We start from the raw sequence: 18,902 nt of genomic DNA, 5'->3' as shown, positions 1-18,902 counted from the left end.
GTCACTCAGTCATGTCTGACTCTTTGTGACCCCCATGGACTGTAGCCCGCCAGGCTCCTCTGTCCATGGGATTCTCCAGGCAAGAGTACTAGAGTGGGTAGCCATTTCCTTTTCCAGGGAATCTTCCCAACCCAAGGACTGAATCTTGATCTCCCTCACTGCAGGCAGATTCTTCACTGCCTGAATCAGGGACACTAACCTAGAGCCCAGTTCATAGTAAACACTCTATAGATACTTCTCAAAAGGAAAGAATACAGGAAGGAAGGAAAGAAAGAAGGGGGATCAGAAGGGCAGCACAAGTCAAATTTCCACACAAAAGTATATATGAGCAATAAAGAATTGCAGGGCTGGCACTAGAAGGCACAAAGACTGCAGAATTAGAAACCATGGCAGCGGCAGTGGAGGTTTAGTTGTTAAGTCGTGTCTGACTCTTGCGATCCTGTGGACGGTAGCCTGTCAGGCTCCTCTGTCCATGGGATTCCCCAGGCAAGACCCGACTCAGGAATCGAACCTGGGTATCCTGCATTGCAGGCAGATGATTTACAAACTGAGCTCTGAGGGAAGCCCCAGAAACCTTGGTAGAGTGGGAAAAAAATGTAGAATAATTTCCACTAAGAGAGCTCTCAGTTTTAAAACTCATCTACTTTACAGTTTTGATTCAAGGCTACTCTGCAGATGACATTACTATAATTTCATTATCAATTGGCAATATCTTTCAAAACAAAATGATCATTTCTAATCATTTCTCTGGCACTTTCTAGAGCTAAGATCACTCAGACAAAGATCAAAAGAATTTGATCTTTCCTTTCATTTTTAGGAAGCTCATAGAAATCCTTTCTGACAACTGTCAGATTTTCTACTCTTTGTCAAGCATAGTGATAGATAGCCTTACAGCCCTTGGGAATGAATCTTTCAAGTCAGAAATCAACTCTTATAGCAACTGCGAGTATGCAAGATAAACAGATGGTTCTATATCCCCAAAGAAGTGTTTTTATATATTTATTTTGGTGGTTTGTACACAACTTATGTTTTGATAGCTTAGTTACTGAAAGCTTCCTTGAAGAAGAGTGAAATTATTTGAATGAAGACAGGATGTTATGTCTTCATTAAATCTGTTTTTGTTTGGTTAGAGAATAAATTGTAGCATCTTGCTTTTAATATTCTCATTGTAGATTTTGAGTTCATGATTAGAAAATATTCTTTCATTTTAAAATGGTTGTAACTAAACATTAGACAGGAGAGCAGAGAAAGTATTCCTTTTAGATTGCTCTGTTGTTCCTAAGATATATTTTTTCTATTTTCTGAGCATTTTGAACAGTACATAATGACAAAGTAACAACCACCTTGATAAAGGTTTGGTAGATTATTAACAATTAAATTAGTTACAATCATCACTCAGAACAAGAATCAGACTTTAACAGAGTAACATTAATGTGAAAACTTTTCCTAGGTAGTTAAAGTTCTAGGTATTTAAAGGATAAAATGTATATTTTATTACCTGTATAATAGCATACAAGACTCCAAAATGAGAAACTGGTCAATATTACTTTATGTACTGTTTAAAAACTCTAAAATAAGATGATTAATAATCCCTATATTTATTTTTAAGGTGGAAAACCTAAGTAATTCAGTGAAAATTAAATATTAGAGTACCTTTTAATGAATGGATGAATGATCAATAAATGTACACACACATAAATAAATAATGTTTTGTTACTTTCAAATATCTAAAAAACAGAGAAATGATTGCCTCCAAAGTCCTATCATAATAAGTGGATGATATTTATATTTTAAATTTCTTTTATTTGGAAGTAATTTTAAAGTAACAGAACAGCTTCAAAAACAGGGTATAGTGTGCACTAATTTTCACATCTTGTATACCCATGGCACAATTATTGAAATAAAGAAATTAGTTATTAACTACACAATTTATTCATATTTCACCATATTTTTACTAACATCCTCTTTCCATTCTGGGATACAATTCAGTATCTACACTGAATTCAATGATCATACATCTTACATCCTCCAAATTATGTCAGATTTTTCTTGATATTAACAAGCTTGAAAAATACTGGTCTAGAATTCCGTAGATTCCATCAACTTCTGGGGTGTTGAGGGTTTTTTTTTTTCATGATGCAGGTGATATTATGAATCTAGGGGGAGAATACCACAGGGGTGATGTGCCGTCTTAGTCATGACATCAAGGGGGATTATCTATCTATCTATTGCAAAGGGAAAAAAATAGTAATTCTACACTGTCAAACACATTTCTCCAATATGTTGTTTCCACCTATAATCCAAAAATATATTAAGGAATATCTTTTGAGACTGTGAAAATATTTTCTTTTTAAACTTTTGCCCTCTAGTATTAGCATGATCTGTGGATCTTGCCTGCAGCAATTATTACTGTGGTGGTTACTAATGTTGTTTTTCTATTTTATTCTTTCTATATTTATTAATTTTGCAAAGAGGTGTTGTCCCTTTCCTCCCATTTTATGCCTTCATTCAATCATCTACTATCATCAGTATGGATTCATACATATTTATTTTATTATTTTGGCCATAATCCAATGCTACTATTTACTTTGTTGTTCAAATTGTTCTAATTTTGGCCATTGGGAATATTTTTAGTCTGGTTTCTATCTTTGTGACGTTGTATCTTCCTTTTTCTTGAGTGCTGTATTACTTTCTGGCAAAACAAGATGCTCTCATTTCCTCTTATATTTCCCTAACCTCAGGTTTAGAAACAACTTGTCAATGGCTTTAATATATATTTCAAATAACATTTTTGTCTTTATTATGGTCAAATATACAAAACATCGGAGAAGGCAATAGCAACCCACTCCAGTACTGTTGCCTGGAAAATCCCATGGATGGAGAAGCCTGGTGGGCTGCAGTCCATGGGGTCGCTAGAGTTGGACACGACTGAGCGACTTCACTTTCACTTTTCACTTTCATACATTGGAGAAGGAAATGGCAACCCACTCCAGTGTTCTTGCCTGGAGAATCCCAGGGACGGGGGAGCCCGGTGGGCTGCCGTCTATGGGGTCTCACAGAGTCGGACACGACTGAAGTGACTTAGCAGTAGCATACAAAACATAAAATTTAGCGTTTTAATCATTTTTACTGTACATTTCAGTGGCATTATATACACTTGTACTGTTGTGTAACCAACACCATCATTCATTTCCATAATTGTTTTATGTTCCCCCAATTAAAACTCTGTCTCCGTTGAACAATAACTCACCCCTGGCAACCACCAGAGAAAGTTTGAAGCTTTTTAATTTTTTTGTCCACATAAATTTCACCACTTTAAGTACCTCATGTAAGTGGAATAATAAAATATTTTTCCTTTTGTGTCTGGTTTATTTTGGTTGGCATAATATATTTAAATTTTATCCACATTATAGTTAGCATGTGTGAGAATTTCATTCAGAAGGAGTCATCTTTAATGTTATGTTATTAATATTTTTATAATATTCTCATAAATCATATTTTCTTAGATATTGGACTATCAGTTATTCATTATCAGGAGAGCACCTTACTTTATACTAAAAATACTATACTCTCCTAAATGGCTTCCCAGGTGGCTCAGTGATAAAGTATTTGCCTGCCATCACAGGTTTGATCCCTAAGGTCAGGAAGATCCTCTGGAGAAGGAAATGACAACCCACTCCAGTATTCTTGCCTGGAGAATCCCATGGACAGAGAAGAACTTTGCAGGCTACTGTTCATGGAGTCGCAGTCAGACACGACTTAAGGATTAAAACAACAAGAATTCTCTTAAATGTTTTAGTAAAATATCCTGCTATTACTAAATGTGTAATTTTCAAAGTGAGATAACTGTTTTAAAAAGCACAGCTTAAAACTGCTGCTTCCCCTAGAATACAGAAATAAGGGAAATGTCATTCCAACACTAACAATGAGAATAATTATTATAATTTGCAAACAAAAATGTTAAACAAGCCAGAGATATTTGGCAAAGTGACCACCTAGTTACTAAAAATCCAAAATATGACAAGTTCCTTTAAGAAAAGATGTAACAGGTAACTTTCACTCTGGCAGCAATGAATGGAGAGGGAAGTCATCAAACACTGGAGAGAACAAAGTAGATCAACATTTAACAATGTTTTTCAACTTTCAAGGAAAGCATGGATTACAGTTTATTTTCTCTGGGGGTCCCAGATTCAGCGTTCATCTGCATACAGTTGCTGACTCTTCCCTAAGGGCCATAGCAGAATGCTTACAACAAAGACTTGGAGTTAGGTATAAAAACTCACAGGCTGAGAAAGACTTTTAAAGAAACACAGATACATCAGTCATTCTGTATCCAAGGATGGAATAGAGGAATACAGAATGAGGTGAATCCCTCCAGCACTCCACACGCTACAGCGAACAGGAGGCAGTAAGCATCCACCTTTAGGGCAAAGATTCTTTAAGATTGTGATTAGAGTAACCAATCAATTTTTGATTCTAGCTTATCATGTTCTATTTCTGTGAAATCTTTTGATGGAATCAACATGCCTATAGAAGGCCTAACTGCTAGGGAACTAAGCCAATGTACAATCATTCAGTCATTGTAGTATATGCTAATTACCAGGAGTTAGAAATAGCTTCTTTGATAAAGTTCTTGCTAAAGAATTCTACTTGGATTGGCTCCTAAAATCATACCCAGATGTTCATTACTACAGCTTCTCTCCCCTCAGTGTAATCAGGTTTGATCCAGCTCTGTATGATAATACATCCCATTTACATACTGTCTCTGTAAGAAGAAAATTATCCACAAGCACTACTCTCTTCCTTAGTGTACTGCACAGAAGAGCATTTTCCCTGCTGTGTATCTCAAACACATGGGTGTGCAAATGAGGATGTAAAATCAGTTAAGAATTGAACTGCTTTGCATAATAAGACAGTGTGAAGAGAAAAGAGACAAGGAACCAACAAATGTGGGTTTTATAAAGATGGCTTAGCTGCTGTGATGTGTGATGTGATTCCATCTAAAACTCCTGCAAAGAATTAAATACATCTACCAAAGAAATGAATGTTTTATGGGAGTATCTTGATTGAGAGAACAGAAAAGGCAACTAAAATTCACAAGTGCTTCAGCGTGGAACAGAACGAAGGTGACAGTTTAAGAAGTCACCACCCAAGAAGCAGAGGAGGCCAGGAGAATGAAAGTGCTGTCAAAATTAGCAAAAATCTTTAGGGAAGATGTGGATTCTTACAGGCCATGAGCCTGGTTGTGGGGCTCAAGAAGAGTGTGTCTGGACTGCCTGTGCATTGGGCCCACCAGAGGTCATTTCAGTTCTATCTGCTTTCAGAATTTCCCTTTCTCATGCTAATGAAAGGGGAGAATCCTAAGCTACCTCCCAACATCCCCACACTCCTGCTACACAGTATTCTAATCCATCACTTATTTTGCTTTAAATGTAAATATATAATGTTTGGACATAAGCAAGTAAGATTATTGTCAAGGGACTGAGGCCAAATTTGATAATAAAATACTTCCCAGTAGTAGAATTGTAAGTGGGAGTGATGTCCAAAATTTGAAGACCTTGTATTATTAGATTAAGTGATAGAAGTCATTATGAAAATCGGTGGGTGAGAAATACTTGAAATTAAATATTTGGAAGATTGGGTTTCAAGGACTATTTATTCGACATGAATACTTTAAGGAGAAAATATATCTGGACTTGAGATGACTAAAATCATATTATGGGAAAACACAGGGGTATTATAATTCTTAATATAGTGACAAGATGTCATCTGGGTAGCTACACTGATTACACATACATTTTCTTCTTATTCTGCTTTACTGATGAATATTTTGTGCCTTGACATACATTTAGTGTGCAGTTATCTTACATATTGCAGAACAAATAAAATATAGAATTCACATATTAAACGGGATTATCCTTTGTGCATTTTATATGGATGGAATATCATCACCTCACCATCCTAAACCAGCCTCCCCATTTTCTTCTCTTTCAGACCAACTTTTACCAGAAGTTCTTTGAAAACTTAATAATAGAATGATCAAATACAAAAGAATATTAAATATTATCTAGCTCAGCAACCATCTTTTATAGATAAGGAAATGAAGTCACTGGAGATTAAAATGACATTCTATTTAGTAGGAAAAAAAGGTGGACCACAGTACAGGTTTGTCTGTTCCCAGTATATCTGGTCACTCATGCTACTCAGACCAATCGCACTACCTAAATATCTCGCCACCCCCAAACTTTATTCTGCTGAAGAGTCAAAATTAACTACGTTATGTGTTCTAAGAAGGAAATTAAGCAACATATGACTAAATTTCATTTATAAACTGTTTGCCATCAGGCTAAATCTGACAAACTGAGGATTTCATTTCTCATTTCTATTTTCAAGAAATGTTGGGATATTTACAAAGTTTAATGCAAATAACTGAGTTACCACTATCTCTAATGAAAGAACACTTTATTATTACTATGTTTCTATACTTACTAGATTACTAGAAACACTGCTCTCAATTAGCAAATGTTTTCTAGTTTTGACTTTGGAGCAAATGTAATGGCCAATCTCCTCCCATTTCCTTCTCTCCAACAAAACTCTAAACAAATTAACAAATGCATATGGAGTAATACAAAGAAAAAGAAATATTTGATAGCCTGCTTGTGCGTGTGTGTGTATTTTAATCTTTCTATTATTACTTGCTAAATAGGCAGGGGTAGACCAATAAATGGGGAAGGTGATGAGCTTCGCATTTAGAGTTCCACATTAAATTATTGATTTAGCAAGGCGTAAGATGTGAAGTGTGATCAAAAAGATCTGCATGTTGACCTCTGTGATTACAGTGTAATTACAGCGGCGTTTTGTTGGGAATACTAATCTATCAACATGCCAAGTTGCTGCATAAGAAGGCATATCATTTGCTCCTAATTCTTTCAGATATTTCCAAGATACCCTGAAACTTGCAGCAACACGCCCTGTCAAGGTAAGTAACTGCCTACACATTATGATAATACATTTTTCTTTTGTGTAAAATCCTTGTTTAGAAAAAAATGAAAAAAAAAAAAGTTTGAAACTATGACTTTCAGCCCTATGTATTCTTCCTTGAAATATTTTTGTATTAAATATTAAGAACACATATAACCCTAAATCCTTTATATATTATGTGCTATAAATGAAAATAAACACAGTCCTCTGATAAAATTATTAATAATAAGTGCAACAACACTAAAAATACTAATAAAAATAAATTATAATTCCACTTGAACTAAATTTAATATAAAATCAAGAGGGAAGGATCTTATTTGGTTGTATCAAAAACAACCCTCTGTGTATAATATATGCTAAATGAAACTAAATGAAATAAATCTATTATATATCCCTATTAACAAGATTTTGTTTGAAATATTATCTTTTAAAAGAAATGTCCATTACTTAAAGAGTACCTCATTCCATGTTGTAATTAAAAAAAAAAAAGATATACATGTACTTACTGCCTAAAACCTTTTTAAAAAAAATAATCCCTAGATAATTTTCAAAGGACAAAGCTCAGCCAACAGGACCTCCCCCTGCTTAAATTGTTATAATTTGATATCAAATACCGAAAAATAAGTATATTTTATTCAAAGAAGGTAAGAGTATAAAAAAGTTGTGAGAACTGGTTGATAATCAAATAATCAAGATAAACAGAAAAAATACCAAAAACAGTTTTGCTAAAAAGTTTGACCATATCAAGACAGAATTATGCTATAATTATATATACATATGTGCATATACATATATATGTATAATATGCAGTGTTTAGTTTCTTTTACTAATTATATATCTTTTCATAGAGTAAAATACATTTTCTCCTAGATGGACAGAGAGAGGTGTGTAACTGTGAATAAACCAACCTAGTAGGTAGGAAGGAGAAGTTTAGCAAATAAACCCATGTTCAGGTGTGTGGAATATAGCAACTAAATAAATTAGCCAGTGTACATAGATGGATATGAAATAAAATCAGTCTCTCACTTCTGGGAGATAGAACCCTCTGATGAAGCCTGTGATACACAGAGTAATGAAGATATAAATGTTAAACAGGACCAAAAACCATGTATATACCTTGGGAGACTTGGAAAGGAAGTTGACTGGAGTAAATGCTCTGGGCTTGAAAAGTCTTAGTGACACTACAAAAGACGGATGTTATTTAAGTAGGAACAGTCTAAGAAACCATAAATCAAATTAATATGGAAGACTCAAGAAATCATTTTTTCCTATCATGGAAATAAATTGAAAATCACTCTGGCCTTGCTGACTCAGAATCTGTAAGTCACTATTCCTATTTCTTGAGACTGGATACATAAACACTTCTATATGTCAGTAAGATTTAAATGACTACAGGGATAATAAAGAAATAAAACAGTGTGCAATGAATGTAGCAGATAAAATAACTTTAATCACACTCCTATTTGTTTTTTCTTAATCTGGTATTTTAAATACTTAGAAGAGTTATAAAATTTATAGTTAAATAATGAAGACAATATTTTATGAACTTAACACAGTGAGCATTAGCCAAGCTATAAACTGTATGCTTTTTTGCATTCATAACTTTAGGTATTAAATATCTACACATGAATGAAAGAATTTATCTGAAGCCAGGTTAAAAAAAAAAAAAAAGACACAGAAAGTAGTAAGATGAACAATCCCTGAAACTCATACAAAGTGTGAAAAGTCTCATTCTTATCAGACAAATCAGGAAAACCTTGTAAATCTCTCTCCTAGGTAACCGGGTCAAATTAGCAGTACACAAGCTCTTAACATTTGATAAGAAGTTCAATAAATCCTAACAGGAAATTGGGACGTACTTCTCCAAGAAACATATATGAATAGGAATTGAATAAAGCATTCAACATACTTATTTCTCAGGGAAAGACAAATTAAGATTCCAAAGAGATGGCACTACATATCCATTAAAATCATTATGGCTAGATTTTCAAAATCTGAAGACACCAAGTGTTGACAAGAAAGTGTACCAACTGGAATATCATACATGTTTGGTGGTAGTGCAAAACAACTTAGCTACTTTATGAAACATTGTTAATGTCATATACACTTAAATATTCACTTTCCATATGGTCCTCAATCTTACTCCTACGTATTTTTCCTAGAGAAATAAAATTACATGTTAGTACAATAGTCTGTACCACAATACTTACAGAAGCTTTATCCATAATAGTGAAAAATTTGAAGCAACACAAATGTGTATCAACTATGTAAGGATAGACACTGAAGATTTTACACTAAGCACGCCAACATTATTTACCTGGACTATTTTATTTCAACACTTGCTACAGTGAGATCCAGGAGTTTTGATTTTCTAATGTTGTATATCTTTTCAGTCTCAGTACCATTAATGAAGTTCATTCCTTTTAATGATGTGAGGGGAATTAAGAAATTTATATTAATCTGACAAGAGACTATAAACTCGTTCAACAAATGTGGTTGGGCATTTACAGCTAAATAGGAAATTAATAAAATCTGAGGATGGATATGTTTATCAACCGATCCTTTATAAGATTGTTTGTCTAAACTAGAGCTAATAAATGATCCTGCGATCTCACTCCAGGGTATATATCAGGAGAAAATCATAATTTGAAACGATACATGCACCCCAACATTCACTGCAGCACTAGCTCTGTTTACAATAGCCAAGACATGGAAACAACCTAAACGTCCATCAACAGATGAATGGAAAGGGAAGAAGTGACACATATACACAATAGAATATTACTCAGCCATAAAATAATGCCATTGGCAGCAACATGGATGGATCTAGAGATTATCATACTAAGTGAAATAAGTCAGAGAAAGACAAATATCATATGATACCACATATATGTGGAATCTAAAAAAATGATACAATGAACTTATATACAAAACAGAAATAGACCTACAGACATAAAATCAAACTTATGGTTACCAAAGGGGAAAGGGTGGAGGGATAAATTAGGAGGTTGGGATTAAAACATACACACTACTATATACAAAGCAGATAACCAACAAGGACCTACTGCAAGCAAAGAGAGCTAAATGAACTAACAAGGCATGACAGCACCATAGTCAAGCAGAAATCAGTATTATGACAAAAAAATGTATTAAAACAATGCTACAAAGTTTACACTATGATGTATCTCTTTTGATGGTTACAAATAATTTGTGAATTACTAAAAATCTACATAATAATATAGCTTATGATTCCATAGTCCTACGTTCTAGCTATGATTAATGTTTAAGAATTTCTGTAAATATGATAGGAGATGTTTGTTCATGGTAATCACATATGGATGTTAATGAGTTTCTTGTTACATGAGGAAGGAAAAAAAACAAGAAAAAAGATCAAATATCATGCTGGTAATATCACCTCACAAGGTACAATAATAAAGAGCTAAATCATAGTACTGGACATTATTTGACAATTTTTATATATTTGCTATTACCTATTTTTCTGGGCTCCAAAATCACTGCAGATAGTGACTGCAGCCATGAAATTAAAAGACGCTTACTCCTTGGAAGGAAAGTTATTACCAACCTAGATAGCATGTTCAAAAGCAGAGACATTACTTTGCCAACAAAGGTTCATCTAGTCAAGGCTATGGTTTTTCCTGTGGTCATGTATGGATGTGAGAGTTGGACTGTGAAGAAGGCTGAGCGCCAAAGAATTGATGCTTTTGAACGGTGGTGTTGGAGAAGATTCTTGAGAGTCCCTTGGACTGCAAGGAGATCCAACCAGTCCATTCTGAAGGAGATCAGCCCTGGGATTTCTTTGGAAGGAATGATGCTAAAGCTGAAACTCCAGTACTTTGGCCACCTCATGCGAACAGTTAACTCATTGGAAAAGACTCTGATGCTGGGAGGGATTGGGAGCAGGAGGAGAAGGGGACGACAGAGGATGAGATAGCTGGATGGCATCACTGACTCGATGGACGTGAGTCTGAGTGAACTCCAGGAGTTGGTGATGGACAGGGAGGCCTGGAGTGCTGCGATTCATGGGGTCGCAAAGAGTCGGACACGACTGAGCGACTGATCTGATTATCTGTTTTATACAAATTAACTAGGCATACTTCTTACCCGGAGAAATTAAACATTTCATTTAGTGAGCCTTGAACAATATGAAAAACAATATGTTTTTCTGGCCTCCACCCTGAAATAAGCATGTGTATACACAGTGATGACAATATCAATAATTTTACTACTTTGGAAACCTATCTTACAAGGGGACTGGTTTTAAATTTGGCATGTAGGTTAAAAATTTTGTGCAGTTCAGATTATCTTTTAAATATTTTTAAATTACCCAATTAAGTCTACACAATTCGTATCAAAAACCCTGTATACTACTATGATCATGATAATGATGATAACAACAGATATTAGTGCTTACTGTGTACCAGATTTTCTTCTAATAAATTTGTATATACTCTATGCATGTTTACTGATTTAGTCTTCACCATAGTGTATAAGAAGGTGCTTTCTATTATGTTCTGTTCTAAGGTCCATAGAAGTAATTTGCCTAAAATACAACAGATTTCAATTACTTCACTGAACTAATAAAGTTTTGCTAAATCAGCATCATTATACATGTAATAAGCATGTATATTATATATAATAAACGTGTTAATGCACAATATGTAATAAATATTATCATTTTAAAAATTCTAGACATACACCTAACATTGCAAAATTGACTCATTTACATTATGAGAGATATTGGAAAAGCTGATATTGAAAGAAAACAAGTATTTGCTTTTCCAGTCAGATGATTACTCCAAGATATATGCTCATAAAAAAGATCAGCAAGAATTTTATGGTATATGAGCCATGTCATAGCTATAGTCACTAACTTACTAATAAGCCACATTCAATTAAGTTATATGCCTAATTATTAAGAAGGAGGTACTTTTAATTATATATAAAGGAAAATAAAACGAATTTAAAACTTAATTGATTATGTTTTAAACTGACTATGAAAACAATGAGTTTAATACAAGAAACAAAAAGGAAGAAACAATTATTGAGCTACTAGAAACACTGATTAGTTGTAAACTTAACAGATACATTTTTTTTTCTAATTTTATTTTATTTTTAAACTTTACATAATTGTATTAGTTTTGCCAAATATCAAAATGAATCCGCCACAGGTATACATGTGTTCCCCATCCCGAACCCTCCTCCCTCCTCCCTCCCCATACCATCCCTCTGGGCCGTCCCAGTGCACCAGCCCCAAGCATCCAGCATCGTGCATTGAACCTGGACTGGCAACTCGTTTCCTACATGATATTTTACATGTTTCAATGTCATTCTCCCAAATCTTCCCACCCTCTCCCTCTCCCACAGAGTCCATAAGACTGTTCTATACATCAGTGTCTCTTTTGCTGTCTCGTATATAGAGTTATTGTTACCATCTTTCTAAATTCCATATATATGCGTTAGTATACTGTATTTATGTTTTTCCTTCTGGCTTACTTCACTCTGTATAATAGGCTCCAGTTTCATCCACTTCATTAGAACTGATTCAAATGTATTCTTTTTAATGGCTGAGTAATACATTTTTAACTAAAAGACATTTTCTTGTTGTTCAATATTGTCATAGGAAGAATTTTTACTCTGTTTATTACACTCCAGAATAAACACGTGCACATACAAACATTAGTCATTCTATACCCTAGAATTTTTTAAAATAATTTCTTAATGAAAGATTACAGGAGTTTTAGCATTAACATTCAAGAAGGATATATAACAAAACAAAAATTTCCTCGTATATGATGGTGTCTCTTATACAAACAACAATTGCTTCCATCAAAAAGGGCCTAATCTAAAAAAAAAAAAAAATTCTGTTTGAAGGCATTAGAGAGCTAACAACGTTGGTAGGCTTTAAAGGGCTAAGATTCTAGAAAAAAGAATATACTCAGAGGTAAGACTCATATTCTGTCAGGAAGCATTTAACAGGAGGCTTCCTGTGTGCTGTTTGGATCTGTCACGAATCCTCTGTCCCTTATTAATTTCTGAATATTCAGGAATTAAGAGGAGTTGACAAACCACTCCTGGGGCTGAGGAATGCATGCATTACCTTTGTTAGTTTTTCCACATGGTGATAAGTAAATATTTACTACCCTCTTTCTTTTTATGAACCATAAGGTAAAAGTGATTATTTACAACCCTCTCTGTTTGATATGGATTACCTTATGTTTCCTTGTTAATTTTTAAGTCTGGACTTTTGATTTTTATCTTTGCTGAAAATAACTACCTTGTAAGACAGTATATATACCCACACTATGTTGAATAAAACACCTTTGCTTCATCAGAGCTTGGGTCCCCGTGTCTTTCTTCTTTTCTCTCTCTCTCTCTCTCTCTCTCCACCCCCCCCACCACCCCCCCCCACCCCTCCACCCTGGCTAATTCTCTGGAGGGTAGAAACCCATCATGCTCACTCTCCTGCGGGGGCTTCTAAGACCCTCTCAAGAAGGCGTACTGTGCCTTCGTGAGTGACACAAGCTCTGTGTCAAGAGCTTTATTGGTTTTGTGCATAAACCAAGGAATATTAGCCTCCTTCTCTCTCTCTCTTACTTTCTTATCGTCGACTCCGGACCACCAGATTCCGGTCCATTAAAGGACCTCAACAATATTCAACAGTATTTTCATTCATAAACAGCACAGAATGAGTGATTGAGAAGTTCAGTAATGTGTCTGCTAACCAAAGATTTTCCAGCGTTTTAGGACAGAGGAGATAAAAATTCAACTTCTGGCATATCAAGTCACCTAGGGTTAGAAAAATAAGATTTAAGAGAAACAGGCGATACGGAAATAGATTTACAAAGAGAGTTCTCTCTGGAGACTGCAAGCCAATCAAAGCCACTAAAAGGCTATGACCTAAATTGTGTTTAGCAACCTCATAGTGCTGGGCAGTGGGAAATGAGCAGAACAGAATTTAGGTTGCACCAAAAGGTCGATGATTCATTTAACAGTTTAGACTTTGAGTTGGAACCACTAATGATACACAACCTAGGAACAACTGTGAATCAGATTTGGATCAGCTATCAATAGCTGAAATCTAACCTCATATAATCCAAAACTTTGATAAATTTATTTTGTTAAAATTTTTAGGTAATTTTGCAAGATTTATATGAAATCTGAAATTCAGCAATGTACTATTTATCAAGAGTTCAAGTTAAATAACAAAATAAACTTTGTAGAGATGATTAAATGTATAAATATTATATAAATGTAAATACATAATTGAAACAAAATAAATATATCCTAAGGAAAAGAAAATATGTTTAAATTGTTACTGTTGCTAACAGTTCAGTTCAGTCACTCAGTTGTGTTCAGCTCTTTGTGACCCCATGGATGGCAGCATGCCAGGCTTCCGTGTCCATAACCAATTCTCAGAGCTTACTCAAACTCCTGTCCATTGAGTAAGTGATGCCATCCAACCAGCTCGTCCTCTGTTGTCCCCTTCTCCTCCTGCCTTCACTCTTTCCCGGAATCAGGGTCTTTTCCAATGAGTCAATTCTTTGCATCAGGTGGCCAAAGTTTTGGAGTTTCAGCTTCAGCATCAGTCATTCCAATGAACATTCAGGACTGATTTACTTTAGGATGGACTGGTTGGATCTCCTTGCATCCAAGGGACTCTCAAGAGTTTACTCCAACACCACAGTTCAAAAGCATCAATTCTTCAATGCTCAGCTTTATTTATAGCCCAACTCTCACATCCATACATACTACTGGAAAAACCATAGCTCTGACTAGACTGACCTTTGCTGGCAAAGTAATATCTCTGCTTTTTAATATGAATTGAGGTTGGTCATAACTTTTCTTCCAAGGAACAAGCATCTTTTAATTTCATGGCTGCAGTCACCAGGGACAATGGTTTTGGAGCCAAAAAAATAAAGTCTGTGACTGTTTCCATTCTTTCCCCATCTATTTGCCATGAAGTGATGGGATCAGATGCTATGATCTTAGTTTTCTGAATGTTGAGTTTTAAGCCAGCTTTATCACTTTTCCCTTTCCCTTTCATCAAGAGGCTCTTTAGTTCTTTGCTTTCTGCCATAAGGGTGTCATCTGTATATCTGAGGTTATTGATATTTCTCCCAGCAATCTTGATTCCAGCTTGTGCTTCATCCAGCCCAGCATTTCTCATGATGTACTCTGCACATAAGCTACATAAGCAGAGTGATAATATATAGCCTCAAAATACCCCTTTACTGATTTGGAACCAGTCTGTTGTTCCATGTCTGGTTCTAATTTTTGTCTCTTGACCTGCATACAGATTCCTCAAGAGCCAGGTCAGGTAGTCTGGTATTCGCATCTCTTTCAGAATTTTCCACAGTTTATTGTGATCCACATAGTCAAAGGCTTTGGCATAGTCAATAAAGGAGAATAGATGCTTTTCTGGAACTCTCTTGCTTTTTTGATTATCCAACGGATGTTTGCAATTTGATCTCTGGTTCCTCTGTCTTTTCTAAATCCAGCTTGAATATCTGTAAGTTCACAGTTCACGTACCATTGAAGCCTGGCTTGGAGAATTTTGAGCATTACTTTGCTAGCATGTGAGATGAGTGCAATTGTGTGGTAGTTAGAGCATTCTTTGGCATTGCCTTTCTTTGGTATTGGAATGAAAACTGACCTTTTTCAGTCCTGTGGCCACTGCTGAGGTTTCCAAATTTGCTGGCATATTGAGTGCAGCACTTTCACAGCATCACCTTTTAGGATCTGAAATAGCTCAACTGGAATTCCATCACCTCCATTAGGTTTGTTCATAGTGATGTTTCCTAAGGCCCACTTGACTTTGCATTCCAAGATGTCTGGCTCTAGGTAAGTGATCACACTATCGTGATTATCTGGGTTATGAAGATCTTTTTTGTATAGTCCTTCTGTGTATGCCTGCCACCTCTTCTTAATATCTTCGGCTTCTGTTAGGTCCATACCATTTCTGTTCTTTATTGTGCCCATCTTTGCATGAAATGTTCCCTTGGTATCTCTAATTTTATTGAAGAGATCTCTAGTCTTTACCATTCTATTGTTTTCCTCTATTTCTTTTCATTGATCACTAAGGAAGGCTTTCTTATCTCTCCTTGTTATAATGACACAAATAAACACTTGATTTGAGACTGAAAAATACCAGTGTGACCATTTTTTAAAGTAATTTTACTATGCCTAAACACTTCTGGATTCTGAAAAACAAAATATTTTCTAGCAGTATCTGTTTTTACAATAAAGCTTTTAAAACAAATTATTTAAATAAAACTCACTTTAAAAAAAGAACTAAATTTTTAAAACAGATGCTGCTAGTAAATCCATTATAATTTGGATAGTTAAGTCTCAACATTTAAAACATATTAATGTTTTCAATAATAATAGTTGCAACCTCAACAATGATTCTTTTAAGATTATATTTATAAAATTTATTATTTCATTTCCATTCTTTTAATTTTTGAAAGCCTTGTTATTGGTGTTTTAGGAGTAAAAAACTTTAGTCTTCATAGAGAGTTGGCTTAATGATTGGAGCTATAATCCAACACTACAAATTGTGACCCATGTTTTCACAGGTGTCAACAATTTGATACATGACCTAAACCTTACTAGACTTCATAATTCATGACAAAATTTCTTTATTCAGCAAATGTATCTGATTTCAAACTCTGAGTTTCATAATATTTTCAACAGTTACAATGTGATTTGAATGATAAATTTACATACGATTAAATGTGTAGAGTCTTTTTGTTTGTTATGGTCAATTATATGTCACACTTGTTAGTTCATTTACTAAATATCCATGAGCAGAGATAGAAGCCAGTTTGTTAGATTTGGGAAAGATTCTACAGTTAAGGAAGTTATTGTCCATTAGTGGAATACTAATGTGTGAAGAAATAAATTTATGAATATGTTAATGATAAAATTATGAATGATGTAGGGAAAAAAACGGGACATAATCAAAAGTGGTTAATCCAGGTAGTGAAGTGAAAGTGGCTCAGTCGTGTCTGACTCTCTGCGATCCCATGGACTGTCCATGGAATTCTCTAGGCCAGAATATTGGAGTGGGTAGCCTTTCCGTTCTCCAGGGGATCTTCCCAACCCAGGAATTGAACCAGGGTCTCCTGTGTTGCAGGTGGATTCTTTACCAACTGAGCTATCAGGGAAGCCCAATCCAGGTAGACATCAGTGAAATTGGGGAAGTGGGTAGCTCAGTAGACACACGTTAAAAAAAAAAAAAAAAAAAAAAGCAAAAACTGTGGAACCAGCTTTGTCTAAAGTCTGAAAAAATAAAATATTAAAGGTTTATGGCAACAAAGCAAATAAACAAATCAAGAAAAAGGTTATTTAAAAATTGCTGAAAAGCTTTATAGCAGTTTTACTTGTTGTAGCCCCATGCTCCACTCTAGGTTCATGACAGCCTGAAAGCAACGGTAGTCAGTGTTCCAGTGTAGGTCCCTGGTCTCTGGTTGTAGATAAAAATGCATTTGTTTGGACTTCTCTGCAGACCACATTGTTTTACCTAACCTTGGAAGTTTCTCAGGATGGAAATGTGATTACATAAAATACATTCCTCAGTAACACTGTAAAGCAAATGAATGAACCAATGCAACTCTGAGACTCTTGAGGTCCCTTGGACAATAAGGAGATCAAACCAGTGAATCCTAAAGGAAATCAACCCTGAGTACTCATTGGAAGGACTGATGCTGAAGCTCCAATACTTTGGCCACCTGATGTGAAGAGTTGACTCACTGGAAAAAGACCCTGATGCTGGGAAGGATTGAGGGCAGGAGGAGAAGGGGATGACAGAGGATGAGATGGTAGGATGGCATTATCTAATCAAGGGATATGAGTTTAAGCAAACTCTGGGAGATGGTGAAGGGCAAGGAAGCCTGATGTGCTGCAGTTCATGCGGTTGCAAAGAGTTGACATGTCTGAGCAACTGAACAACAACAACCCTGAGCAGAAGCTTCCAGGTGAGGAAACAATAAACATGCCAAATGTCTCGGAGGACAAGCCTGAGAGAGTGTGCCCTTGGGAAAGTACAATGTGGAAGGCACCATGGATACTAGGAAATTAAAAAATCCGTGCATATACCCAGAGCATGAAGCACACTCAGAGTTACCTGAGACATCCTTAAACTTCCACTTCTGACTGGAATTTGGTCTCAGTGAAAGCACTGAAGCTAAGGCAGAGTTCAACATGGCCTGGCTAAGCACTGAAGGTGTGCTCCATCTGCAAATACTTAAGAGGATGTTTTCTCATTTCTTCCTTTTTTCCTCTTTGTTTTCTGTCTTGTTTGTACTCCTCATGTTAAAGGAAATTTCTGTCAAGACACTAGCTGACCACAAGCTAAAAAAATAGACTTTATAAACTACATACCACAGAGTACAAATGATACCTAAACAGCCAAAGACAATCTTGAAATCAGCAAAAGAAAGTGACAAATCACACATAATGAATCCTTAAAGAGATCAACAGCTAGTTTTTTAGCAGAAACCAAGGAGGCCAGACAAATGCACAAAACAATATTTACAAATTTATGTTAAGGGACACCCAATGAGAATTCTGTGGACAGAGGATCCTAGTGGGCTGCTGTCCATGGGGTCGCACAGAGTTGGACACGACTGAAGCGACTTTGTATGCATGCATGCATTGGAGAAGGAAATGGCAACCCACTCCAGTGTTCTTGCCTGGAGAATCCCAGGGACGGGGGAGCCTGGTGGGTTGCTGTCTATGGGGTCTGACACGACTGAAGCAACTTAGCAGCAGCAGCAGTAACAGCAATGAGTAAAGGTATGAAAAAGTTATCCTCCAGATTTGAAGAAAAAAATAAGTCATCCCCAGGTAAACAAAAGTTGAGTGTCTTTTCCCCACTAGACGTATTTATAACTGTTAAA

The 18,902-nt window shown here is 35.5% G+C and overlaps 1 pseudogene across 1 annotated transcript in view; it reads right to left on the bottom strand.

Moving 5' to 3' along the window:
• The window catches only part of LOC147374460 (protein ILRUN-like), a 161,969-nt pseudogene that overhangs the window by 47,204 nt on the left and 95,863 nt on the right, over window positions 1–18,902 (bottom strand). The window lies entirely within an intron of this gene.

Source organism: Bos grunniens, chromosome 4, assembly GCF_055505025.1.
Source record: "Bos grunniens cultivar Pamir isolate PY7600 chromosome 4, Bosgru_T2T1.0, whole genome shotgun sequence".
NCBI classification, from domain to species: Eukaryota; Metazoa; Chordata; class Mammalia; order Artiodactyla; family Bovidae; genus Bos; species Bos grunniens.
Note: the sequence above shows the minus strand (reverse complement) of the source record. Positions and strands in the feature narration are given on the sequence as shown.